This window comes from Labrus bergylta, chromosome 20 (genome assembly GCF_963930695.1).
Source record: "Labrus bergylta chromosome 20, fLabBer1.1, whole genome shotgun sequence".
NCBI classification, from domain to species: Eukaryota; Metazoa; Chordata; class Actinopteri; order Labriformes; family Labridae; genus Labrus; species Labrus bergylta.
This window is the reverse complement of record NC_089214.1, coordinates 1,022,317-1,049,162: the sequence shown is the minus strand read 5'-3', so window position 1 is coordinate 1,049,162 and position 26,846 is coordinate 1,022,317. Positions and strand designations below refer to the sequence as shown.

At 42.8% G+C, this 26,846-nt stretch overlaps 1 protein-coding gene across 1 annotated transcript in view; it reads left to right on the top strand.

Moving 5' to 3' along the window:
• The window catches only part of plxdc2b (plexin domain containing 2b), a 91,417-nt gene that overhangs the window by 12,355 nt on the left and 52,216 nt on the right, over window positions 1-26,846 (top strand). The gene's annotated exons all lie outside the window — the stretch shown is intronic.

The window sequence follows — 26,846 nt, the reverse complement described above, 5'->3', positions numbered from 1 at the left end:
TCTGAGGAAGAACATCAGAAGAACAAGAGAAGACGCTGTAGAGATAGGACAGTGGGAAGAGTCAGAAATCTGTGAGCGAGAGTTGGGAATGGCATGTGGGGAAGAAGTCACAGGTGGGATTTGAACCCGGGGATCCCAGCTGGAGGACCACAGCCTCTGTACATGGGCAGCCCGAGAGAGCACAGGGACTGAAGCGTTGTGATTTTTTGTCATAATTTGATGATGCCGACTAAGAGCAGTGTGCAGGATTCATCTTTTTAATGTGTGATGGTTTAATGTCCTTTATGAGACAGTTGGAAATGTTCGGTTGTGTTTTATATTTGTTTTCTGTTTTCTCTCATCCCTCTCCCTTTCCCTCTCTCTCTCTCTCTCTCTCCTGTTGGCTGCTTCTCAGCCTCAGTGTGCCGAGCCTCACCTGTGGTAACTCAGCCATCAGGAGCTGAGGTATAAAGATCAGGAGAGGAGGCAGCACGTTGCCAGTGGGCCATTTGGCGGTGGCTGTCTTGAGGTCGAGCTACGTCATTACACTCTTATGCTGTTTTCTCCTTGAGGCCTTAGTGTGCTCTGAACAGTTGTTTTTTGTGCTTGCTGGATTTGGACTTTTATTTTAGATTAGATCGGCTTCTCTTCTGTTTGTGTTTTGTTGAAGAAGCTTGTTTTGAGTTTTTCTTTCTTAATACATCTCTTTTTAAATCTCTCAGTCCCTCCTTCTTTTCCCTCAGTTATATTTTACTGTTACTCTCCTCGTCCACTACAGCCATCTCTAGGAACTTAACAGTGTTTTCCAATTGATGTTTCCTGTAATTTATTTGTTGTTAGATTATTTTCTGTTTGGCACATCAGCGTCTCCATCCAGAAGTAAAATCAAAAAGATGTCCTTATTTCTGAACGTCCGGCCTTGTGTTGGTGCTGTTGGACACCAGAGGCGGTGTTGAAGGGTTTATCATTACACTGCTGTTGCACAGCCGCTTAAAGCTGATAGGCGTCTCGGAGCAGAGGAGTGTCCAGATATTGATTAAATGTCTGGCCGGGCTCTCGGTTTCACCCGCGGTCCTCTGGTATCACTGACGCTGGAAGTGGTCGATGTGCCAACGCATCGTGCATCATTGCAGCTTTGACCTGCTCGCTGCCAACCCAACTTCATCTAAACACATTTTATTTCAGTCATAAATAAACCATTGTGGGAATGTAATTTGACATCTGTGATGTAATAAATTCCCCCTTTGTTTTGGTTTTGGCCAGATAAATAAAAGACTTCCCAGCACATATCGGGTGGGGGCAGCTCTCTGTAGCCCTCTCTACAGAGAGCTGCCAAACTTATGATGTATAACCTGAAAATCACATCCATCCACCGGGAGCCAAAACTGAAATTGAAAGGTGGCGATATGAATATGAATGAGTCATTTAATGTCCTTTTCTTGCCACTTGGCCTGTCCCAAAAGGCTGGATGACATAATCCATTGTCTCACTGCTTCTTCAAAGCCTGTTGGGCAGTTTGTGACTAAACATCACTTTTAAATTCAGAGTCATATTTCCTCCTAATAACTTTTTACTCCATGTACGAGGAAGCAAAAGGAAGTCATTTTGAAGGAAATGTGCCAAAACTTTGTTAAGCCAGCGATGTCCTGGACTTAATTTGTATGTAATGTGTAAAAAGGAGTGCCTGCTTCAGGGCTGTTTATGTCTTTGTGTTTGTGCCAGATGAATCTGAGGGAGGGTTTTTTACCTCGATGGTCTGGAGGATGAGCTCAGATGTTCCGCTGAGGGGTTTTATTGTTTGCACATCATCTCTGCGAGCAATTATGACAGAGGGTTTATTGAAAGGTCAAGCCATGCAAGGTTTTTTTTTTTCCACTGTGTGAATGCACGTTTGTTTGTGCATGTGCATGTGTGTATTTGTTTACGTGCGAGTCCTTCCTCTTTTTTGCGGTTATTGAGCAGCCGCTTAACAGCTGCCCATCAGGAGAGGATTGTGTCGGCTGGTACACAGATGGACCAGGTGGTTGTTTTGCGATCTTATAGACCCGCTCTGATGATAGAATAAAGATGAAGGTCAGGAGGAGACGCTTAAAGGTCACAGTAAAGTAAACAAAGGACTTCATCCCCACAGGAGAGACCGTTAACCATGCTGGCTGCACATTGTTTATTTAGCCCCCTCTGGGATTTTAGCACTTAATATGCTAATATGCTACTCCGTGCATTACTCCATTTGTTCTCAGAGTCGACCGTCGTCGAGACAAACGGCTGAAACCGACCTGAGGGAGAGAATATGTTCACAGACGAGCTAATGCTAACAAGTATGATTTACATCACAGCAGCACAAACAGCAACAGGACGGCAGCTTTTTATTCGCAGTTCACACTTCCTTATCAGTCTTTGAAGTCTCATTTGGTGTTTCCATGGCAACAAGACATGTCCCGTTACAGCTGTAAAATTAAAGATTTCTCTGGCTTCGATAACTGTTGGTAATATTTGAGGTAATGTAGCCGAAGTATTTATGTCAAGTTTTAGTTAATAAAAAACATATTGTATCCTCAAAACAACATTAGCTTGCTAGCTTAAATCTTTGGGTTTGGGGTTTACAATGTTAGCTGTAGTTAGCCTATGCTAGCTTAAACCTTTGAGTGTGATGTTTTATTATGTTAGCTGTAGTTAGCCTAGTTAGCTATCCTCAATTTTTCCGAGTGTAGTTTTCACTTTGTTAGTTAGCCTAGCTTGCTAGCTTAAACTTTTCTGTTTGGAATAAAAACCTAAACCATATTTTTCTTATGCGTTTCGTAAACTGGCAGCTTAAATGGCTTGTGGTGTAAGAAGCTGATTCTCCACTTTGATAGTTTTCCATAGATACGCCCTGAAACTGTTCATAGAAGATTAAAAATGGAGTCATTAGTTTGTATTTCAACAACGATGGAGATGAACTGTTCTGATTCCAGTTTCTCGAAACACATCAAACCTATTTTTTATCATGTACTCTTTTAGACTCTTACCTTGACACAACCTCATCCTGCAGACTTCTTAGTTTCCTGTTAATGTCCCCGTGTCACAGGTGATTAGCCACAGAGCGTGAGTGATTGTTCGCCGGCTCTGCGGCGCCTCAGAGTGACCCCGAGGACAGAGAGACGATGGCTTTTTAATAAGCTGGAGGTCACAGTAGTCTGCTGCTGAGATCTGAAGCCTTTCTTCTCTCTTCCAACATCTCTCACCTGGAGTACCTGATGGTGAAGAGATGCATTATGGGCATTCACACACTGTACTGCTTTTTCACATCCTGACACTTCTCGTGTTCCCATTTCCTTTCTCATTACTCTGCCTCACTCCTTCACTTAGTATTTCATACATGTGCGCTCTCTATGAAAGATCCATCCATCCATTATCCTCACTTCTTTTCCCTTTTGGGGACGCGGGGGGGGGGGGGGGGGGCTGATCCCTGATGTCATTGGACGAGAGGCGGGGTACACCTGATTTAAAAGACAGATAAAACATGTAAAAAGGCGGCAAACCAAACCTAACATTGAAAAACTCATGCAAAGGTATATTAGCTCTGTTGCTGTTATGTAATCTTAAATCCAGATCATTAAAGTTTTTAGAGGGAACTGAGGTCAGGACACTTTACACACCAGTCAACTTCTTTCACACTAAACTGGGAGAGACCTTTTTTGACATCTTTGTGGTGAGAGGGTAAACAAACTTCCTTAAACTGCCAACAGGAAGATTTGTTGTCGTTGACATTACGTTTTTTTATCAAAGGAAGGGTTGGACAGTTAAAGTCTTAATCTGTGATTTTTTCACACTTAAATGTAGAAATCAAATATCTCCTCTGAAAATAACTCTGTGAGTCATGACTGTCTACAATGGGTGTAACACCCGAGTCCCACTGTCTGTGATGTTTTCAGAGTTTTCAGAGTCCTATCTTCATTTAGCTCAGGGCTTCACACTGTCATGCACGTTGCAAAGGGGCTAATAAGGGACGTCTTTTGAATTCTATAAAAGCAGTCAGTCAGTCGGTGTGATATTATTCCCCTCAGCTCTCCACCTTTGAGCTTTCTCTTGCAGATAGAAGAAGACCTCATTCTGACTCACTGACTGGACAGCCTCTGAGATAAATTCATGGCTCTGTCTGGGCAGAGGAAGGCAAACACATTAAAGCTGTCGGGTCGGCCTGTAGCCAAATAAAGGTTTGCCAGCAGACGTCGCACAAATAGCCCCCAGGAGGAGGTAAAGGTAAATACAGACTCTCAGATCCTTGAAGGTTCTAATCAATGAGCAAATACATGATTGAACAGGAGGCATCTTTATGGCTCTGACAAGTGGACGTTAACATTACAGTAAAGCTGTTTTCATATGCACTCCCTATAAGATCATTTCAGGAGTACTGCTCTGAGACAAGACGTAGAAAGAATGAATAAGTGGTGGACGATGCAGTCAGGAGTCTGCTAAACAATGCTGTAATGAGAATATTTGGCTTTATATCAATGCTTTGTGTAGTTCAACTTGCTCCAGGTGAATTCTCCTGATAATATCCTGCTGTGTTCTCACATCAGCTCACTCGGATTTTATGCAGAGGAGACAGCAAGGAGGCTGTCAGGAGAAACTCTGAATACAGTCTGAGTGAAAAGCTTGCAGTTTGTCGAGTGTCCGCTTGAGGCTGGCTCCAGGAACACTGGAAGTCACATGACTGGCATAAACGTCATTCAGGCTTCGTCCGTTAATATTTACAGTCCATGGTTCACACTTACAGCTCCTCCGGCAAATATCAAGAGAAGAAAAGTTCATCACAGAAACTCCTGAAAAAGCTTTTAAGAAAGAAGCCTTTCAGTGAATTGAACACATCCTGTGTAGTTATATCAATTTAGAAGTTGGACATTTTAAAAGCTAGTTATGTTGAGTCAGTTAAAAACATGAACAGAACTAAACAAAACATAACTGTGACTACATGATGCACACACACCACACATTCCAATAAGCACATTGACACTTTACACTGTTTACATTATTTTATATTTTGTATATTCAAATATATATATTTTTATTTTACATTCTATTTCTATTTTACTGTATTTATGTGTTTTAGTAATTTGAGTGTTTATTGCATGGCCTTGCGGAACAGTCTTTACAATTCACTGCACATCTGTATGAGCATGTGACAAATAAAAATCTTGAATCTTGAATCTTGAATCTCATAAAGCTAACAAATGCTGGACGTGTATGTCAGCGCTATCTAACCACTTGTGTCTCTTTCTGGATTTCATTTCATGGATTATTTTCCACAATGTTTCTTTTTTTTGTATCTCTTTATTTGCCAGTCGCACATTCACAGGATGCAGCGATAAATCTTTGTTTACTGACGGAGAAAAGCTTTTGGGGGTGCTTTCATGGTTGTTAGGTTCAGGGGGATCCTCGTAAACTTTGTCATTTTTTCTCTTTGATAAAGAAAGTGGTCTCTCTCTGCCTCTCTGCTTTGCAGTGAGTCTGGATGTGTTTGCACTCTTCAACCCCTCTTCAAAGTAGAGAAAAATCAGCCGTACAGTAAGAACACATTCCCAACATAAATTTTTATGGCTCTGCTTTTATCAGGAGAGATAAAGTTGACAATATAAGTAAAAACTTTCCCCTCTGCCCCCTCTCTAAAGACGTAATAAAAAATAACTGCCAGATCAAGTGTCGATGTTTTTAAGAAGACAGATACCCTGCAAGTCAGATTCTGAGATATCTGATTTTTTTTTTTTCCTTTTAGGTCCGTTATAGTGATGCTCCAGTTCCCTCTCTTTATCTCTGTTTTGTTTCTCTTAAAGGGAAGTATTGAACTTTTAGCTTCTAAATGGTCCACTCTTTGGTGCCAAGCTAGAAGTGCAAATATATGTTTGTGCAGGCTGCGCACCTTCAGTTGTTTCTCACTTTAACATGCACGCTGGCTGTTAAATCACTCCCTCTGACCCCGGCTGACTCGGGGGGTCTCGCTGCATCACCCTGGGTGTTTGTGTCCCATGGCAGATTTGCGGTGACAGCCCGCAACCGAGACATGACAGGCAACACATCCGGCTTGATATGAGGCTACAATCGCACTGACAGGAAGGTAATGAAAGGCCCCCGTCTCCCTGACACCTCCACTGTCCCACTCGTCGCAGCTAGCTGGAGTGATTGATGGCGATGATTTGACCCTGTCAGTCGGGGGGCATTCCTCTTTTATGGGGTGGCACTGCTTCCAGGTCCTGATTGTCTTTGCGGTCTCGGGTTATCTGCTCAGATTGTACAGGCACTAAATCTGTCGAGTGGTGGTGTGTCCATGCAAACCTTAAATAGGTACATTTCCTTTGATATTCTTGGAGATTTTTGCAGCTTTAGTTTGAGGCTTTCAGGAGTTTTCAAAGCTGATAACAAGTCATTTTAACGTGACATTCTTAACAACATGCTGTGCACTTTCCGGGCAGTAATCTTCCTCCTGTCAGCTGTTTCAGTCTCAGTGAAAGTCCTGGTATTCATTGAGCAATGGGAATAACATGTGGGACTGCACATCTGTCTCAGAGCAGAAAAAAACAGGTTAAGCCTTGTAAAAAAAAAAGGACAATGAACAGAGAGGGAGATGGAGAGATGTTGGAGAGTGAACGGGAGGAAGAACTCCACCGGGGGTTGAACAGCTGGATGTTAGCTCCTTCCTAGCCAGCGAAAGAGATTCAAGACTTCCATGCAGCTGCAGGGGTCGATTTTTGCGAGCCGTGAGATCACAGATGACTTCAGTGGAATAAATGTTTTAATGGCTGCAACTTTTAAGCGGTCGCCCCGAAGAGAACACATTACAGAGAGGTCAACGTCCAGCGATGTTCCCTCACCTCTTGGACTTTTCATGACATTTCTCCTCCTCTGTCTCCTCGGCCCTCTTCTGCTCGCTTCCTCTCCTTCACTCTGACTTTAACAAACACTTGGGACAGACATTCCTACATACGTAAACAGAGCCCACACTCCACATCAAAGCTGAGGTTTTTAGAACTGCATTTTGTGCAGCTGTCTTGTGTTTTCTTCCTGCCTTATTTTTCCACCACTCGCTCTTTGTTTATCTCCTGCAGATGTGAAATGCTTTTGTCAGCCATTAAAAATCCCCAGAATTTTCAGCCAGCTCTGGAAAGCTTCAGCTCCATTGGCCAGGAATGTGTTCATTTATTTTTTATAGTACTATAGCTCAGAACCTGTAGGTGTTTCATTATATATTAAAGTGCACTCACTCGGCTTTATGGAAGGGTGGCATCATGCCCTCTTGTATTGGGAGAAGGAAAATCTCTTTTTAAGTCCTACATTCATCTCCTGAAGAAGTTACATTGAGCCTCAAGACTGCCAGTTTGACTTCAGACCTTCTAGTGTAGGTTGTCAAAGGTTATTACTTTCAATAATTTGTGTCCTTTTGGGGACTTTATAGTTTGTTATTGTCGCCCCAACTATGTAATGTGCTTAAAAACTGTCAACATGGAATTATTTATCTGTTTCCCTCCTTGTCGGTCGGCCCACCTCCTCGATTCAGACTGAAACATCTCAACAATTTGTTGGATTTCAACAACTCTGTGTTTAAGAGAATCCTGCTATCTGTGTAAAGCTGTGCTCAGTGACTGTATTGAGCGAATGCTTGCGGAAGCTAACTTACTCACTTTTAAGCTAACTGTGTTCTCACTTGTTTGAACGTTGTTTGTCATATTCCAACAACCCTGTCTGTCAAACTGTGAACATCTAGCACCCCTCTGGTCCAATTCTTTGTTTAATGACGCATGCTAATAACCTCGACCAAGCATGCTATACATGTTAGCATGATGTAGCTAACATTCACCTAAAGCCTTACTGAGCCTCTGTACTTGGTTGTACTTTTTCTTTTTCCTGCCTTGTGACAAATTGTTGTAATATTTAAGTTTTTTATGAAGCAGTAAAAAGTCAAAAAGGAACGATTGATTGTCACAATATGAAAATGTCGTATTAGAGTTGCAATTAATTTTCTTCGACTTCAGAGTCTTGTAATATTGTTGTTGATTGCAGAACTTATAAACCAGTTTGTGTCTTTTCATTGAGTTTTCAGTTGAAGTCACTCAAGATTTGTGAGGAAACTCTTATCAACAGAAACATGCAATATTGATTTCCCAAGTTCCTTAAAGTGGAAATGGAGCCTCTTCGATGCCAGATGCTGCTTTCAAGTGTTGACAATGCTCTTCGTAAGTCACATGGAAATCAGGGTCTCCATGTCTCCAGGACAGATGGTAACCATCACATGCTTGTCCTCCTTCATTACATGAATGAACAAGCGAGATGCATTTCTGCTACATGTGCAAATGTTTGTGCAGTTGTTTGCAGAGATTGTGCTTCACATCAGTCTTCTTCATTGCTGATAATTGGTGTGAAATAACTGATACCCGTCACAGCTGTTGACACGAGAGAGGAGATGAAGTGAAGTGATTTACTTCAGGAGGAAGACGTTAGCCGAGGTCATTTTCACTGACATCACGCTAAGCCGCAGAGCTGTCTGCAGAACATGTTTGTGCAGGTTTTGTCTCTGGGCGGTGACCTACTTCCCGTAGCCGACAGGGTCATAAACACAGCAACACACGACCAAACTGTCTTTATGGACTCTGTAAAAGAGCCGGGGGCGTTATGGTGCAAGTTTTACACAGTGTAGGTTACATGACGTGCAGTGGGACAGGTCAAAACAAAAACCTTACCTGGCCCTCTTTGTCTGCACCTTTAGTGACCTTTCAGAGAACAGGTTGTGGAAATGATCCCATGCAAAACAATTCAACAAAAACTAGCTTCTTGGTTTTAATTGTTTGTCTTAGTTTGTTGAATCCCAGTACGACAGATTAGCTGCTTTGACCGAATCTTTACTTTTGAGTCTGACTTTAAAGTCTTAATCTGTGATTTTTCTCACTTAAATATAAATCAAGTATATCCTCTGAAAATAACTCTGTGAGTCATGACTGTCTACAATGGGTGTAACACCCGAGTCCCACTGTCTGTGATGTTTTCAGAGTTTTCAGAGTCCTATCTTCACTTTGTTTACATCGCCAGGACGGCCGGCTGACTCCTCCCCTCGTGTATAAAAGTTGTTTAATTGAGGGACTAGAGAAAAGAAGAATAACATACTGTACTCACTGCTTAACTGTGTTTCTAGATCACGCTCATTTCAGGTAAATTTACATGCAGTGTGAAGATACCAGCATAATAAAGATCGCTAGCATTAGCATGCTAACACAACAATGCAGCACAAGTTGTTTTGGTTTCATGCTGGTGCTCAAGGGCGACATCTGCTGGATCAAAAAATCACATAGAAAGACTTTAAAGGCTTGAAGCTGAACTCTGAAATATTGTCGTTCACATTTTGATTGATGCTTTTTTAAAACATTTTTCAAACAAAGTATTTAATCTTGGTTAGAGTATCATAGAAGATAAATCAGAGAGAGGGATATCATCTCACTATCTGCCAAATTTAATCGCTACATTTGGAGCAAGACCAAAGAGAAGTCTCGCTGATCTATTGTCTCCCTGCCAGCCAGTAATGGCATGCTAATGCTGTAATTATTTTCCTTGTCAGACAACAAACTTTTGTCGTCTGTTCCCAAGGACAAAATTACACTTGAGACGTTTTAAGAAGCTGATGAAAGATTGTTGAAATCGCAGCCTAAATGGCCACCGTTACCTCGCGCTAATTGTTGGCTCTTGACAAATTCAGGCTTCTAAAGTCTCGCCGGTTATTTGAGAAAAGATGAATAGTAGCTTCAGAAGTTCGACCTCTCTTGTCAGGTGCAGAGCTTCATTGGCCTCCCGTGTGTCTCACAGTAATAGCGTCTGTGTTTTCTGCCGGTGAAGCCCCCCCGGCGGTCCTGTCTCCTGTGGTTGACTCCTCAGGGACAGGTGGTGTGAAGTTTGGAAGATAGAGTCTGCTGCAGCTCAGAGTTAACACAGTGACTCAGCCCAACATTTAACCCCCTCAGGGCCTCCACAGCAGACCCTCTGACAGATCCCCCCCCTCTGTCTGTTTCCCTCCTTCATCATAATCCAGCATGTGCACATTGAGCCGAAGCAGACGAGAGCCACATTCTGCTTTAACTCTTTTTGACTTTGCATTGTTTTTGATATCTGCTTGTCACTTCCACCTTACCAAATCATCACGAGAGAAGCAGAACAAGGCTTTAGTTTCTGTTCCTGTTTGCACTTCCTCTTGAGTATAAAAATAAAAGAATCTGAGAGGTTTGAAGATTTCACTTCAGGGAGAGTTTCATGTTTTATTCACAACTTTGTATTTCTCCAGAAGTAAATGTGTCCTCTACAGGAGGCTGTGGGGGTGTTAGGTTATAGGTAATGTGGCTGTGATGTGGTTTTATTAGCTCTTAATCATATCTTGTTTGGATTAATTGTGTATTTGCATCACTGGTGTCTCTACCTGCACAGGGACTGCAGATGGAATCAGCTAAATCTGGTGCGATACCTCACCTCTTAGTAATTGAGATTAATTTGTGCATGGTCCCTAAACTAAAATAAACTAAACAGAATTTAGAAGCTAGCAAGCTACCTGTGCTTCTCATACGTTGAGTATTTCAATTTCATGAAACTTGAATTTACTTTTAGTTACACACAACAGCTGTGCAATATATATCTGAGTTCCTATGAAATAAAAAAAATGAAAGTAAGGTTATTTTTAAATCCTATATTTCTTGCATTTCTCGTTACTGATATGACGTTATCTGCCTCAACAATGACAAAACATCCAGGTGGCGGGCGCTGGTGGCGCAGCGGTTAGTGTGTGCGCCCCATGGTGGAAGCTGTAGTCTTCCAAGCGGGCGGCCCAGGTTCAAATCCTGCCTGTGGCTCCCTTCCTGCATGTCACTCCCCACTATCTCACCCTGATTTCCAACTCTATCCACTGTCCTATCTCTCAATTTAAGGCACAAAAAGCCCAAAAAATGATCTTTAAAAAAACATTCAGGTGGGTTTTCAGGTGCTGCAGACGGACATGTAGACGCCTCATGCTGCATTTTGAGTTCTCATGAATTGTATCATTTTGAATTCAATTTTCCACCAGAGCGTTGTTAAGCCATGAGTGCGACTGCCTCTGCTCTCCTTCTTCAGGCTGCTTGGAGATGCTAGCCAATCTCTGTCTGTGCCGTGGGCCCCTAAGTTTGATCAATGAAGCCCAGAGAGGCAGAACATGGGGCCCACTGCTGATGGCAGGGCGCCCAGAAGCAGGGCATGAGGAGAGAGAAAGAGAGGGGGGGGGGTCAGGCATACTTGTCACACTTGAAAGTCTCAAAACAGGGAGATGTTCAAAGGCGGAGCGGGTTAGGGGCTCAGCTTTCCCATGAAATGTCAAACTGCTGCCCAAACTGTCTGTCTCTGTTAATCCTTCAAACTCCAACACTAAACCACAACACAATGTTGTTTTTGTTTATTTGTGGACATATTTGTTTATATTATCCACTTGCTCGCCTTCTCCTTGGCTTTTTCAAGGAGGTGGGGGGTCGCCTTAAAAGCGCCTACCTTCTCTGGTCCAAACAAATCCAGAGCATTCAGGAGCAGAATCTAAAGTTAGAAGGAGGACATACTGGCTGCTGCATTGTTGTCAGAGAAGATGCTCCTTTATGCCCCCCCAAAAATATAGATTGTTAATGTTCTCATGTTGTTGTTAGCTGCTGTCAATAAATGGTTATCATCAGGTAGGAGGGTAATATCAAAGTATGCATTTGAAGAGAAGAAGCACCTGTTAAAGTCTTTATATGTGATTTTTTGATCCAGCAGATGTCGCCCTTGAGCACCAGCATGAAACCAAAACAACTGCCGCTGCATTGTTGTGTTAGCATGCTAATGCTAGCGATCTTTATTATGCTGGTATCTTCACACTGCATGTAAATTTACCTGAAATGAGCGTGATCTAGAAACACAGTTAAGCAGTGAGTACAGTATGTTATTCTTCTTTTCTCTAGTCCCTCAATTAAACAACTTTTATACACGAGGGGAGGAGTCAGCCGGCCGTCCTGGCGATGTAAACAAAGTGAAGATAGGACTCTGAAAACTCTGAAAACATCACAGACAGTGGGACTCGGGTGTTACACCCATTGTAGACAGTCATGACTCACAGAGTTACTTTCAGAGGAGATACTTGATTTCTACATTTAAGGGTTAAAAATCACAGATTAAGACTTTAAATAAAACAGTTCTTCTTTCTCCCTGGACTAGAAAATCAAACCCTAACCTCACAAATAAGGCGACAGTACATTTTGTTTTTCTCTGAATTAAAAAAAGCCAGAGGCTGAAATAGGTGTGAACATGAATTTCCCACCGACTAAATTAGAGAATGTTCCTCTGACTCAGAGCCAAAACAAAGGCAGCGTTAGAAGTTCTGCTCCTGGGAAAAAAATCACGAGGGTTTGAAAGTGTGGGCAGAGACTGCCAAGGTACATCCGTCTCTTCAACCAAATAACAACACTCCTCTTCCTCCTCCTCCACCTCCCTCTGCTGCTCCCCTCTCCACCAGCCTCACTTAGAAAGCAGCAAAGGACAAACAAAAGGAGAAAGAAAGTTGGAGGATATTTTTAAAAAGTGTTCTCCATTTGCATTTGAAGCCGCTGTCTCCCCGGCTGTTTGTCAGAGGGCGCTGAACTGTCTGCTTCTGTTTAAGACTCGGTGCAGCCAGGCTCAACTGTACAAGACAAAGTGTGCCATCGGTGCTGGAGCAATTACTCCAGTGTCCTCTACAGGGGTCACAGATATGTTTGGGTTGGATCAATAGGCCAACTCGAGGGGGAATCGATGGAGCACACCACCAGACAGACGAAGCAAAACATTAGCTGGCTAATTTAAACTCTCTTATTAATGCTAGGACCTTTAACAGGAAAACATGCAGCATGTCAGAGCAGGTAAGTCTGACAACACACAGGAAGAGGTGAGTCACGGGTAGACTGTCTGCTGACCGTTTAAATCAGAGGCTACGGAGGCGAGCAGCAGCGTGCAGCCTCACCTCACCTGTGACTGTGAAAGTCAGGTGACAGCAGAGAGAAGCACAGCTAAAGTCTCCAACCTGCTCTCTGTGAAATAGATGGTGCCAAGTTCAGATCTTATCATTTAGTCTACAGGTGCAGGGGTTGATTCGAGGGCGGTGGCTGGGGGGAGGGGGGGGGGGTACAAGCTTGTTTCCCAACTGTCAGCCAACTGGGAGCTCCTTTAGCAACAATACATTCCCAGAGTTTGGAGTTTATATAACTTGTCTGAGGTAAAATGAGGTGATCACTGTGTGTCTGTCCTACAGTGTGTTACAGATGGAGGCAGAATGATGAGGTGAAGTCAGTGCTGTGTGTGTGTGTGTGCATGTCTGATTGTGTGTAAACACGATCACACAAAGCTTACATCATGTAACTCATTGTTGGATTAAAGTATTTGTGAGCCGGGGACCAGTTTCAGACCAGTTTCAGACCAGTTCAGTCTGCAAATGATCCAATAGTTTCAAAAACATGACTAATCATTTCTGACTTATAGACAGAAATTCAGCAGCTGTTTGAGGTTGTCACAGCCTGTTTTACATGTTCATGCAGTTCCCTATGTCTTATTCAGGGCCACTGCAATTACTGTGAAAAGTTCTCGGAGTAAAATAAATGAGAAATCTGATGAATTGTTGATTTTAATTAATTTAATTTAGCTTGCCTGACGCTGGAAAAGAAACCCTTCACGCTTTTCTTGCCCCCTCAAAAGGAACTCCAATGGAACATTTTCTTTGCTTAATCTGCATAATTAGATATTTTCACAGGAGGAAATCGTGTTGTTCAATTCACAATGCAAATATTTTGGCAGCGTTCATTCCTGATTGAATGGAAAGTCGAGAGTCTAAACGAGATGCACTCGTACATACGACCCCCCTTATGGGGTTTTTGAGGACTCAGCCATCTGTAGCAGCTGCCAGCAGGTTGACAAGATTGTGTTATGAACAGTTTTTTTAGTATTGATTTCTTGTGAGCGGCTGAAGTCTCCATCGCTGAAAGGGAAGAGATTTGAAGCAATTACAGACTGTGTGAGTCGGACAGCCTCACACTTTGTCAACAGATGAAATGTGCTGGTCCTCTCTTTCTCTTTGTGTCCCTTGTCTGCAAAGAAAAGGAACATGTGCACTTCCCAATGTGCTCCCAAGATGCTGCGCTGGAGATTTTTGGTACATTCAGTCTTTTTCGGTGTGTGTGCCTGGAGGCTGTTTAGGCGGGAGGATGTGGGATTTGGCAAGATTTTATGGAGTTTGTTATCCCACTTTTGTTTACATCTCTGTTCTGTTAAAATCCAACCAGATCTGGCAGAAGAATGAATAAGAAATGCATGTCTGTATTACTCACATGTTCTGTATTTGAAGCTGATCATGAGGAATGTCGTTAAGTGGATGTGATGACCACAGAGCGTGTTGTTCGTCCAATTTGTGGTGATGGATTAGACACCGTACTGATAGGGGGAGGACGCATCGCTAGCTAAACATTAGCAGATTTCTGTCAGCAGTTACATGGGAAATAAAAAAGCTGAGCCTATACAGAGACAAGATTCTCGTAAGATGACTGCAAATATCAAAGAACAATCTGATGTAACAAGCGATATCCTAATAGATAGCACGTTTAAAAGATCCAAAATTGGTTATTGCAAAGTTGTAAGGGTACCGAGGTGTTGAGAGGCTAACACTACGTCCATAAAGTTAAAGAAATATTGTGATTTGGCAAAACGGTGAACCTAATTTGAAACATAATAACTCCCAGTAAATATAAGAAAAACCATCGAAATCAATCAAAAGATAATTGGTGATTTAAAGCCTGCATAATGATGTTCCATTTTCTTTTTTGAATTCATGTACAAGACCAGCAGAGAGTTAGGAGTTAACAGAAACAAGACGTTTTAGAAGTTTTAGAAGACGGCTTCAAGTCCAACCTGTTGCTCCTTTCCTGCATGCCGTTCCCCACTCTCTCTCATCCCTGTTCCTGACTCACCATGCTTTGAGTAGACATGGCCTCCCTACAGTATGCAACAGTATTGCTCAGCTACCCGTCGCCCCTCTGAAAGGTATCGTGTCTGCATCCTTGGGGCTCCTCCCACTCTGTCTCCGACACCTGCGCTCTCTTTCTAACTATGAGAACTTGCAGGTCCATTGGGCTACGAGTTCACCGTGTCTCTTTTTTTTGTGATCATTTTTTAATTATTTTTGTTAAACATTGTCACTTACAATAAAGGAAAAACAAGATGTTGTGGTTTTAACAACAGCCCATAAATATACAGGAGAGGAGAATCATATACAGTATATATCATATACATAATTCCTTATGCAATACATTTCAAAAGAAGGGATGAAAACAGGAGACTAAAGGGGGCAAACAAAGATTGAATCGTCTCTCTCTCCTGGATTACCACAACACAGAAAGTATACAAATAAGTAAAGAATAATGAGTACGAGTTCACCGTGTCTCTGTGTGTTTACTTAGTGAACATTGGAGTGTGGAGAGTTTTGGCAGGGCGGAGGGGAGAGAGAGAGAGACTCGCTGATGCTGATGGATTAGCAGGAAAGACGAGGACAGGCCCAAGGGCCTCGTCTGGACTCACCCCCGACGCCCTCGGCCCGGCAAGAAAGTGAAAAAAAACCAGTGTTAATACACTCACTTTGAAACTCAGTCGATCAATCTCCACCTGCAGGACGAGTCAGACGTAAACAGTGGACACACCGTGGACACTTATTAGATCTACACACACACACTTAGAACGAGGCGGTCCACGCTGCAGGGAATCAATCTTCAGTAGAAGCAGTGCAGCCCGACACACTGTTTGTCTCTGAGTCACCTCCAACATCGATCGCCTTTAAAGGAACAGATATTTATAAGTTCAGCCTAAAGCATGCTGATGGAGAGATGTTTAAATGTCTGTAATTTAATAACAGTTGTGTTGATTATAGTGTCTGGATGTGACAAGAAGAATATAAAAACAGTCTTCAAGCTCAAACTAACGCTGGGCTTCATGATCATCCTCACGTCTATTGTTCTGATCTGCCTGACCTCTCCATCCGAGGAGAAGAACGTCTCACAGCAACGAGTTGTTTTGGTGTTTTCAGAAGAGGCTTCAGCTGCTCCATGAGCTCGCTGTGTGACTCCACCTATAATCATCTGTGATCCCAGGTGTGATTGCAGGTCTGTAGTCATCCAAACAAGTATTGACTGAAAAAAAAATGGAGCGATCATCTCTTGGAGAGGCTATGGAGTACATCTCAGTATGTTTGAGTGTGTTTCTTTTCACTGAAGCTGAGTGTGTGTTAGCCCGCGGGATTAAAGGCGAGGCTATTGTTTGGGATGTGGGCTTATCTGAATAAAAGTGCAGCAGGCTTTTGTCCTTTTCGATCTCTCTCCATTCAGCGGCTCAGATTTGACCATTTCCAATTTTAAGGTCTGTTGAGCAGGCACTGAGAGGGGACTGTGGGACGAGTGAAAGGAAGGATTTTGTGTTTTTTGTGGAGAGATTTAAGGCAGAGAGAGGGGATAGCCGGCGTCCTGTAATAATACAGTAACGTTACCTCAGGTAATAGTCTGCACTGGAGAAGTGATATATCGGCTGCCAGGCCTCTCACAAGGCCTCGGGGCTCCTGAAGACTTACAGTCCAAAAGTGGACTCAGAGCCAACAGCACCACTCAGTCTCCTGAAACATGAGACAGACACACTGCCTGACTGGAATCCTGAATTCCTGAACGCCTGTGTCACTCAGGAAGCTCACTTCTCTGTGAATCCCTCCTGTCTCCTCCCTGATGCCCTGTCTGTTTGTCTCTTTGCCAAAAGAATTCTTGTGTACACTTCCTGCACTGACCAAGACGACCACCGATTACAGGAAGAAAAGCCGCAGCGGTGACAGCGCGCTCCACCATGGTTTGCTGCGGTACTGTAAACCCTGTGTTTTTGAGGTTTTGAGTCTGTGTGCTCGGGGTTTGTCTCTGGATGCTTTGTGGCTTTGTGTGCTTAGGATTCTGTGTCTGGTGTGTTTAGTTGTTTTTTATTGACACTGACGGGAAATTAGCAACTTTCAGCAACTTTCAATGTTAATAAAAAACCGATGGGACAGATGTTGGAACTCTCTGGGGATGCAGCTTCTATCAGATTGTGCTTCTAACCCAGAACTTCCACCAGGCATGTGCATTGCACGTTTACTCCCCTCCTTTTCGGCTCCAGAGAAGCAGAGCCGGGTAGCTGGAGTCCCAAGACCAAGGAGTCACAGAATCACGGGCGACAGTGCAAGATAATACGATGTATGTGGTATAAAACCCTCATAAACACATAAACAAACACACAGAAGGTCGTTGATCTGAGTGTTTTATCTGAAAATAAACCGGATGTTTATGTACTAAATTGATGCGCCCTCCTTCCGGTATTAGAAGCCTCGTGTATCTGCTGCGGAGGGATCCGGACTGTCCGAGCTGAGACGCAGACCGAACACGCCTCCGGTGGAATTTCGGGGTTATGGAGATGTGCTACCTCGGGGTTCTGCACTTGCCCATGACCACAGTCCTGGACGCTTGTCGGCACTTACTCTTGAACATATTTGAATTTACACTCTGACTTTGCAGAAGAGTGTTCAGATCAGCTGATCGTTGCGTGCACATCTGCGGAGGTGAGCTTGCTAATCTTGGCTGACAGTTGGTTTATAGGTATTCATATTTTTTATTTGGGTTGCATGGATGAAATAAAAAAAAATATATATTTCTTTAAATCAAAAAATGTCTAATGTTTGTGTGGATCGTGTCAGTTATGGTCCCTTAATAGCATCCTTTCACTTGTGTTCCCTCAGTCTCTCGCCCCTCCTCTCTCTCTTTAACGTCCTGTCCTCCTGACACTGTTCTTCTTCATCGGCACGATGTTACCTCGGGCACAGCGAAAGCAACATCAGTCTCCTTCCACGCTCTGCAGAAAGTAATTATCACTCTGAAGGTTCAGAAATTGTCTTTTATTTATAGCTCCTTTTTTTACACCTGCCTCCTTCCTCATTCGGGCGACATCCCAGACGTCGGAGATGAATTTGCTTCTTGTGTTTCTCAGATGTCCTTTGGCATTTGTGCTTAAATTAAGATGTGTCGTTATTCATTTATTTGTTCTTACATCGTATAAGGAAGCAAGTCAAGCGATGCCACTCACTACAGCACTTACAGAATAAACTAGATGGGCCTTTAATGTACATAAAATCAACAACAAATACTCAAGAGATGGTAACAGATAGAAAATGTCATAGAATAAAACACTCTGCAACAGGCACAAAATCATAAATGTGCCTTTTCTTTTATCAAAATAATGCCATCAGTGGGCTAACGAGGTAAAGAAATCAGATTTGCACAAAGGTATTGTAACAAATATCTAACATGTAGTCTCATCATTAAGCAGGATGTGTTAAAGTTAAAGAGAAAAAATCCTCTCTCTCTCTCTTTTCCTTTCTCCAAAAACAGCATTGTGGTGTTCCCCTGCTCTTGTAGTTTGTTGTTTCAGATAATGTTTCATAGCTTGAATGCACCAATACGTTTTATGTACGACGATGAGGTCACAGCGAGCTGGTCGAGGTGGACGGTGGGCGTTCAAAGTTCAGCACTGTTGAAGCCACAGACCCAGACTTTGTTTCCACTCTCCAGCCTGTTGAGAAATGATCTCCATACCAATTTTACTTTTATCTGTGGTTAAGTGGGTGATGAAACCGCTGGGGCTCCAGATACTAAAAGATCATCAGTTAGATTCAAATGATTAAAAAAAGTATTGTGTATAGCAGAACCAAACTCTGCAGAAAACAAACGATATACATCTCCAGTAAACATTTCTGACACAATGATGAGTTAGGGTAACTGTGGCTCAGTGGTAGAGTCGGTCGTCCCTCAACCGGAAGGTTGAGGGTGCTCCTGTAACCACATGTTCATGTGTCTGTGAGCAAGACACTTAACCCCAAGTTGCTCCTGCTGCTTTGCCTGTGGTGTATGAATATGATTGGTTAATACTGATGGACACATTACATAGTGGCCTCTACCATCAGTGTGTGAATGTGTAGGTGTGACCTGCAGCAAATTTCCATACAGCGCCACGGTTATGCACTTCCTGTACGGGTCCCTCTAGTGAGTCCATCCAGCTTGACGCATTCTTGCAGCGAGCTCCGTCGGAAAAATAGACTCGCAACGTCTACACTCTGCCAATGAAAGGCACCTGATCCAACCTTCACAACAGGGTCCTAAGTCTCTGACTAGACTCTTCTCCTCTGTCGCCCCCCGGTGGTGGAATGAACTTCCAAACTCCATGTGATCTGCAGAGTCCCTCTGCACCTTTAAGAAAAAGCTAAAGACCCAGCTCTTTCATGAATACCTACTAACTTAATGATGATGGTCTCCATATTATTGATGATGATGATGGTAATGACGATGGTTTTTGTTTGATAACGACGACTTATAAGATGGTTTCTATACTGATTAGAGCTCTCAAGAACTGCCCTCAATGTTGTGCTTTGCCTCTGGTCACTTCCTGTCAGCACCTGTGTGTCCAATCAGACTCAAAGCTGATCGTTTGCTCTTACTGACATTGTTCCCTTTTTTCTAGATCCTTGCTTGTGTTGTTCTTACTCTCTGATGTACGTCGGTTTGGAGAAAAGAGTCTGATAAGTGAATTGTAGAATTGTAGTAGCGTATTTGAAAACGTAGCAGCAGAGTGTAGTGGCGCTGCTGGCCCTGCTCTGCAGATGGACCGCGGCAATCATTGACTAGAGTGGCGGACTGCGGTGCACAGAGAGTACTGTATGTGGAAATTGGCAGTAAAAGCACTTTGAGGAGTCAGAAGACTAGAAAAGTGCTACACAAGCTCAAGTCCATTTAAACCAAACTCTATTTGCGATATGCCGGGTGCTTTCTCCGAGGGTATGTTGTGTTTCCTCTGAGGAGAACTCGCTGTTGGAAACTGGATGTGTATGATAAATGTAATTGAGGCGACAGGGCTGCTATCTAAAGTCCCCAATCTGAACCTCGGGGAGACGTACTTGTCGCAGTGCTGTGACTCGGAAAGACGGGACTAATTGTTGGCAATACAAGATCTCGGGTGTAATGAGGCAGACCGGGCAGACACTCAGGAGGAATGAGCGTCCAACAGGACTGAAGTTTCTGTAGGGAATCACGATATTTAGTATTTAGCTGTCTGTCTTAGCATGTCCTGTGTACTCATTATCAGAGATTTAGCTTTATCTTCTACTTGATCTATTCAAACGTCCTCTTTTATCACACTGTTTATCTCTTTATGAGCACTCTCTCTCTCTCTCTCTCTCTCTCTCTCTCTCCCTGTCTCTCTCTCTCTGTCTCTCTCTCTCTCTCTCTCTCCCTGTCTCTCTCTCTCTCTCTCTTTCTCTCTCTCTCTCTTTCTCTCTCTCTCTCTCTCTCTCTCTTTCTCTCTCTCTCTCTTTCTCTTTCTCTCTCTCTTTCTCTCCCTCTCTCTGTCTCTCTCTCTCTCTCTCTCTCCCTGTCTCTCTCTCTCTTTCTCTCTCTCTCTCTTTCTCTTTCTCTCTCTCTTTCTCTCCCTCTCTCTGTCTCTCTCTCTCTCTCTGTCTCTCTCTCTCTCTCTCTCTCTCTCTCTCTCTCTGTCTCTCTCTCTCTCTCTCTTTCTCTCTCTCTCTCTTTCTCTCCCTCTCTCTCTCTCTCTCTCTCTCTCTCTCTCTCTCTTTCTCTCTCTCTCTCTCTCTCTCTCTCTCTCTCCCTGTCTCTCTCTCTCTGTCTCTCTCTCTCTCTCTCTCTCTCTCTCTCTCTCTCTACCTGTGTTTAACTTTCTCCTGCAGTCAGCTGTTTGTCTTTATGTCTTTACTTAATGACAGGTTTCATTTTTAGGGGAGGATGTGTAAAAAACAAGCTGAGGCAGGTTGGAAAAGCCCACTTTGCTCAGACGGTTTGCATGTCTGGATTCTGTGTTGACGGTGCTTAATGTTTAATGTGTCTCTGAACCCTCAGCGGCAGACATTTAAACGTCTGCAGTTGGATTTCACTTTACACATTAAACAAGTTGTATTTAAGCTCCTGTACACGATCAATAATCCAGTAAAATTCAGCAGATTGTTTAAATAGTTCACATCTTGAGCAGCATCCATCTCCTATTAAAGCCAGTTTATTGTCTTATCAGTCATATTGAACGACTGAACTACAGAGCGACAGCTGATGAGTCTATGCCAGACTTAACTTCAGGGAGCAGCCTGCACGATGCACAAACACACCAACAACATTTCAAACACTGTCAAAGTTTGTGTGTAGTTCAGACAGCTGCATTTATTCTGTAATTAAAAACAAGAACTGACCCATAATCCCAAAATCGGAAAGGCTTGGATTTCGATTTAGTTTCTGTGTTATTGCAACAGGCGATATCTTTGATTCTTTATTCTGACATTGCATCATTTAGAAACTCTGGTTTGACAGACCTAGCTTCTTACTGTGGATTTGGTTTAAACTTTGAAAGTTTTAAATGCGTCCTCCTGAGCACATGAAATAAAAAATGCAAGTCTTTTTCTTTCTCAATTTCTCTCTGACCTTTTTCAACTGACCCAGACCGGACATTTACTGTGTAATCTTTTTAAGAAACAGGCATGTGATCTGAGGAATTATCAAATCATTCGAGTGGCCGGTTCAGTGAACAAAGTTCAGACCTGGATCAGACCACCATCATCACCATGTTGCTTTAGTGAGCCAATAAGTTGCTCTTTATTACCTGTACAGAAAATATTTCTTAATATATGTTCTTAATTTGATCAGAGGTGTATTTTTTGCTGGCATCACCAAGTTCTTTGCAAGCTTGCATGTGTGTGAATGACGGAGTTCTTCTTATAAATGTTCCCAATAAATCATCCATAACCTCAGAACAAGATGAGCTGAGTGGAGTAAAAATGTCCACATTCTCCCTTGTGAAACAGAATGATAAGTTAAATCATATTATGTCTTCTTTGGTTTTGCTCTAACAAGTGGGCCATCCTTTTATCAACCAAATTACCTGTGATTTTGATTTTTTTTTCATTTTAAACCTAAAATTTAATCAATTTGCTTCGGCAACAGTTACATCAACTTAATACACATAAACCATGTTGAGTTGATGTGCACAGAGAAAGTTAAAGAGGCTTCCAGAGGAGGTCTTGGCAGCATCTGCTGGTACACTGATAAAGCAGCTTTCAGTGGGCACTACATTAAGCCCTCTGACACACGCAGATAGAAAGCCTAAGAAACTGTTCAAGGATGTGACTTCTTTTATGCATTTTGCTAAATTATTCACACTCACACACACATATCCAAGCATGCAAAAAATGCAATAAAGAGTCCCTCCTCCTCTGAATGTCAGTCATGCGTCGCAGTGTCCTGTCTGCAACACTGAGTCAGGTGGGAACTGTGGAAAGAATAGACGTGAAACCAAGCAGTAACAGAATGAAAGAAGGGGTGCAGACGGCAATTTTGTTCTGCTGTTTTTTACGACCTCCTAAATGTCCTTGGAAAGGTTTTTAGGTGGAACCAAATTACAGCCCCTCTGCAGTTGTGAATCAGAGGTGTTGACAGGCGTGAGTCCCGCCAACAAGGCTGCTCGACAGAGTCAGGGTGAAGGTATGCGGGGGGCTTTCAGACACACTGAAAGAAAAGTAGAGGGGGAAAGATTTGCTTTCACACAAAAGCAGAGAAACAGTCTCGCACCGAGGAGAAACCCCGTTCCTGCAGGGGGTATATTTTAGGTGTCCCTCAGGGGTCCGCCCTCGGTGCCCTCCCAAATGCAGGACAAAGGGAGCCTGAGTTTCCCCCCGGTGAATAAGAGAATGTGCTGCCGCTGATTCATAGAGGTGCAGGTGCATGAGCTCCTCTAAAGGGTGACTCATCACGGCCGTTTCAGAGGGACTGCTGGGAAAAAGAGCAGCCATTTACCCGAAGCCCTTACGCTGTGGTCATGGTGTCCACAGTTTGCCAGCTTTCCGTTGTATATATGTAAGAACTGACAAAGACCCTTTATGGGTTGAAAATAAATGTTGATGTGTAAGTGGAGTGGGTGTGTAGGTGCCTCTTGGATTAGAAGAATCTAACTGTTGACAGGAAGTTTGCCTGGGCTACTTTGTCTGCATGGGTGTGACTAATGACCATTAGGGATCGAGTGAGTGTCAGGAAGTATTAGTGGTATGTGACAAAGACACAGTGAGGGAATAGTTGGCCCATGAACGCTGCTGCAACCCCCTAAACAACAAGACTGAAGTTATGCATATGGAAAGAAAAGTGTCTCTGGAAAGAGCTGAAGCTTAGTGGTTGCACGTGTAACGACTGAAACATGACCAAGTCTTTGTAAAGTGATCCTGGTCCTGGATCTGGCATTTACTGGCATGCTGTGGCAAAAAATGCCGGACAAATATGGACACAGAATCGAGTATATACCGTGGGAACTGGTCCTAAGACACTGACTAGACTCTTCTCCTCTGTCGCCCCCCGGTGGTGGAATGAACTTCCAAACTCCATGTGATCTGCAGAGTCCCTCTGCACCTTTACGAAAAAGCTAAAGACCCAGCTCTTTATGAATACCTACTAACTTAATGATGATGGTCTCCATATTATTGATGATGATGATGGTTTGTGTTGTACTTACTCTCTGATGTACGTCGCTTTGGATAAAAGTCTCTGTTAAGTGAATTGTAGAGTTGTAGAACTGGCACGGCTAGCTGACTAACGACAGCAGGCTATTTATCCCTATACCTTAAAATGTATTTTATGCTCTATATATTGTTTTCCTGTTTATAACAAACTATTTGTTGTGTTGAATTAGATTTTTTGTGTTTCTTTATGCAAGTTATGAGTGGGATGAAATGGGTTTTGCGCAGCGTGCCGACTACATCACAGTTAGGCACACTAACGTACGAAATGTAAATCCATTACATATTTATATCCAACTGGGGGGAGACCCAGGGGGAGACCAAGAGCTCGCTAGAGGGATTATGTGTTTCTTCTGGCCTGGGAACGCTTTGAGATCCCCCAGGAGGAACTGGAAAATGTTGCTGTGAGAGTGAAGTCTGGGCGTGCTGCCACCGCGACCCTGCCCCAGATGAGTGAAGATAAGGGATTGATGGATGGATTACATAGTTCTGCTTTCTCACTGACCCGAACCCCGAACCCGTCCCGTCCATGTAAACACGGCTCTGACAACAACACAGCCAGCGGGACTCGAGCTTCTCCCTCATTGTCGACAGTCCTGACTCAGAGACACATTTACACAGGACAGACTTGATTTATGATATATTTACGTGCACAATGTCGCACACTCTTCCTTCAAAAGAAGGAGATCCCACTGTTAGCTAGCATGCTAACTGTACAGCTTAACTGACCCACTATTCACAAAAGTGCTACGAGACACGAATCCCAAGCAAATTCTTCAATGTACCTATAAAACTATTTTAAGGAAAACCTTTGAATCATGAAAATCTACATTATTAAAGTTGTTGTTCATAAATATATTCTTAAAGTTCAGGCTTTCTTTTGGTAACAGAGACAGCCACGCAGAGGATGACATCCAGTTCTTACACTCGATCATTTCTGTTAAAATGTGACTCACTGTGGAAAAAAGAAAAAGTGCATTCATTTTCTTTCAACGAGTGCCCCATTTATCCTGCTGCTTAACCGCAGACCAGAGCGCAGAGCAAACATATAGATCTTTGTTGTGCAACTTTTACAAATGAAGCCTAAATTGGTTTCCCCGAGCTGTATTTATAAGATGGATGAAGTTGTACGGAGAGGCAAAGCGTGTTTATTTGTGAAGCACTTTTGGCAAATCAGAGATATGAAAGGCGTTAAGGGCGAGGTACAAAAGCCCAACGCAGATTAAAAGACGAGGAAAAAATTGCATGAGGAGACCAGAAGGAGTGTTGTGGTTTCAGTATATCAAATTAAACTCAATAATAAAAGAAGCATGTAAATGAATACCTCCTGCTCTGTGTTTGGGTTTGCCAACTTTAAGAGAGAAGTGTAAAGAAGCTGAACACGTTTTCATTAGCCTTGCTGAAAAATAGATCTTCTCCGTTTGATTTACTCTTTCATTCACGGTAGCCAATTTAGTAATTAGTCTTAAAGTGAGGCCAGTGTCCACATGAACATAAAGATTCCTGCTCTGATTTGTGGTCTTTAACATGGCTTATAGAAGTGGGCTCTAACTTTTTTTTTTACTGTTCTTCAATTAGCTGCAAATTACCCCGAGTCCTCTTTCAAACTTTGTGCCTTCTGCTCACTTAAAGCCTCCCCGATGTACATCAACACCGATTTGAAAGAGCAGATTTGGTCTCTTTGCTTCTTTTGCTTTGCAGACGCTCATTATAAAGTGAATCTGTCAGCTTCCACTTTGGGTGAATTAGCATCTGAAGCGCCCTCCGTTTTCTCTCACCAACTCTCTCCTCCTCTCCTTCCTGAGAGAAGCACTAGTCAAGGGGCCCGCAGAGAGGAGAGAGGAGGACGACGAGGAGACAGTAATGCGAGCATGAGAGAAAAGAAAAGAGGCAAAGAGGAAAAGCGGTAGCTCTGCTAGCTAAACCCGGTGACCTCTGTCTCATAAAACAGAAGCAGTATGGAGTAATAGGAGAGGAATCAGCAGTATCGTCTAACCTGGAGCCAAAACAATTTGCATAGCTGGATCAGCATGTAAGCACATTATAAACTTTGTCTTGGAATGAAGCGCTAAGAAAATAAAAGTTTTATAAGTAATTGTCTTTAACTGCTTAATCCTATTAGGGTCATGGGGAGCGGGAGCTCGTCTGAGCTTTGCCAAACGTTACAGCCTGAAGGAGAGGAAACAAGTCTGCACTCCGTCACAGGACTTTCAGATAAACAGAAACTCTCCGACTGCTTCAGGAGCTTTTTTGCACAGGAGCTCCTGTCATAGGTGGCTGAGGCCGAGTCCACACCAAGGCAGCCATTTTTAAAAAATGTAGCTTTTTCTGCACGCTTTGGATTTTCATACGTCCAGAACTGTGTTTTAGGTCACAGAAAAAGCTTCTTTTGTAAAACTCCTTTGTGGTGAAGATTTTCTAAAACTCTGTTAAAGTGTTTATTTGTGATTTTTCACACTTAAATGTAGAAATCAAGTATATCCTCTGAAAATAACTCTGTGAGTCATGACTGTCTACAATGGGTGTAACACCCGAGTCCCACTGTCTGTGATGTTTTCAGAGTTTTCAGAGTCCTATCTTCACTTTGTTTACATCGCCTGGACGGCCGGCTGACTCCTCCCCTCGTGTATAAAAGTTGTTTAATTGAGGGACTAGAGAAAAGAAGAATAACATACTGTACTCACTGCTTAACTGTGTTTCTAGATCACGCTCATTTCAGGTAAATTTACATGCAGTGTGAAGATACCAGCATAATAAAGATCGCTAGCATTAGCATGCTAACACAACAATGCAGCGCCAGTTGTTTTGGTTTCATGCTGGTGCTCAAGGGCGACATCTGCTGGATCAAAAAATCACATATAAAGACTTTAACAGGTGTTTATGATTAGACGCAGTGTTAATCTTCACACCATTTTCTAATTTAGTCATAGTCTCCTGACGAAAATGTCCTTTTATATTCAGTCAGATGTTAGTCATTTGTTTTTGATTTAATTTAGTCGACTAGTCACTGACTAAAATTGCACATCATTTTAGGTGACGAAAATAGAAGATATTTTAGTCAACAAAATCAGACGCGAGCTTTTATTTTGAACTTTTGGGTTTAGTTTGGGATCTTAGCTTTCCACTGGACGAACAAACTGAATGACATCTCAATCAAACGAACAAAGACACTTGAGTTTTATTCAAACCAATCAGGACTTGAAACGTACTTAGTCCAAACTTTTTGACAGCAGGA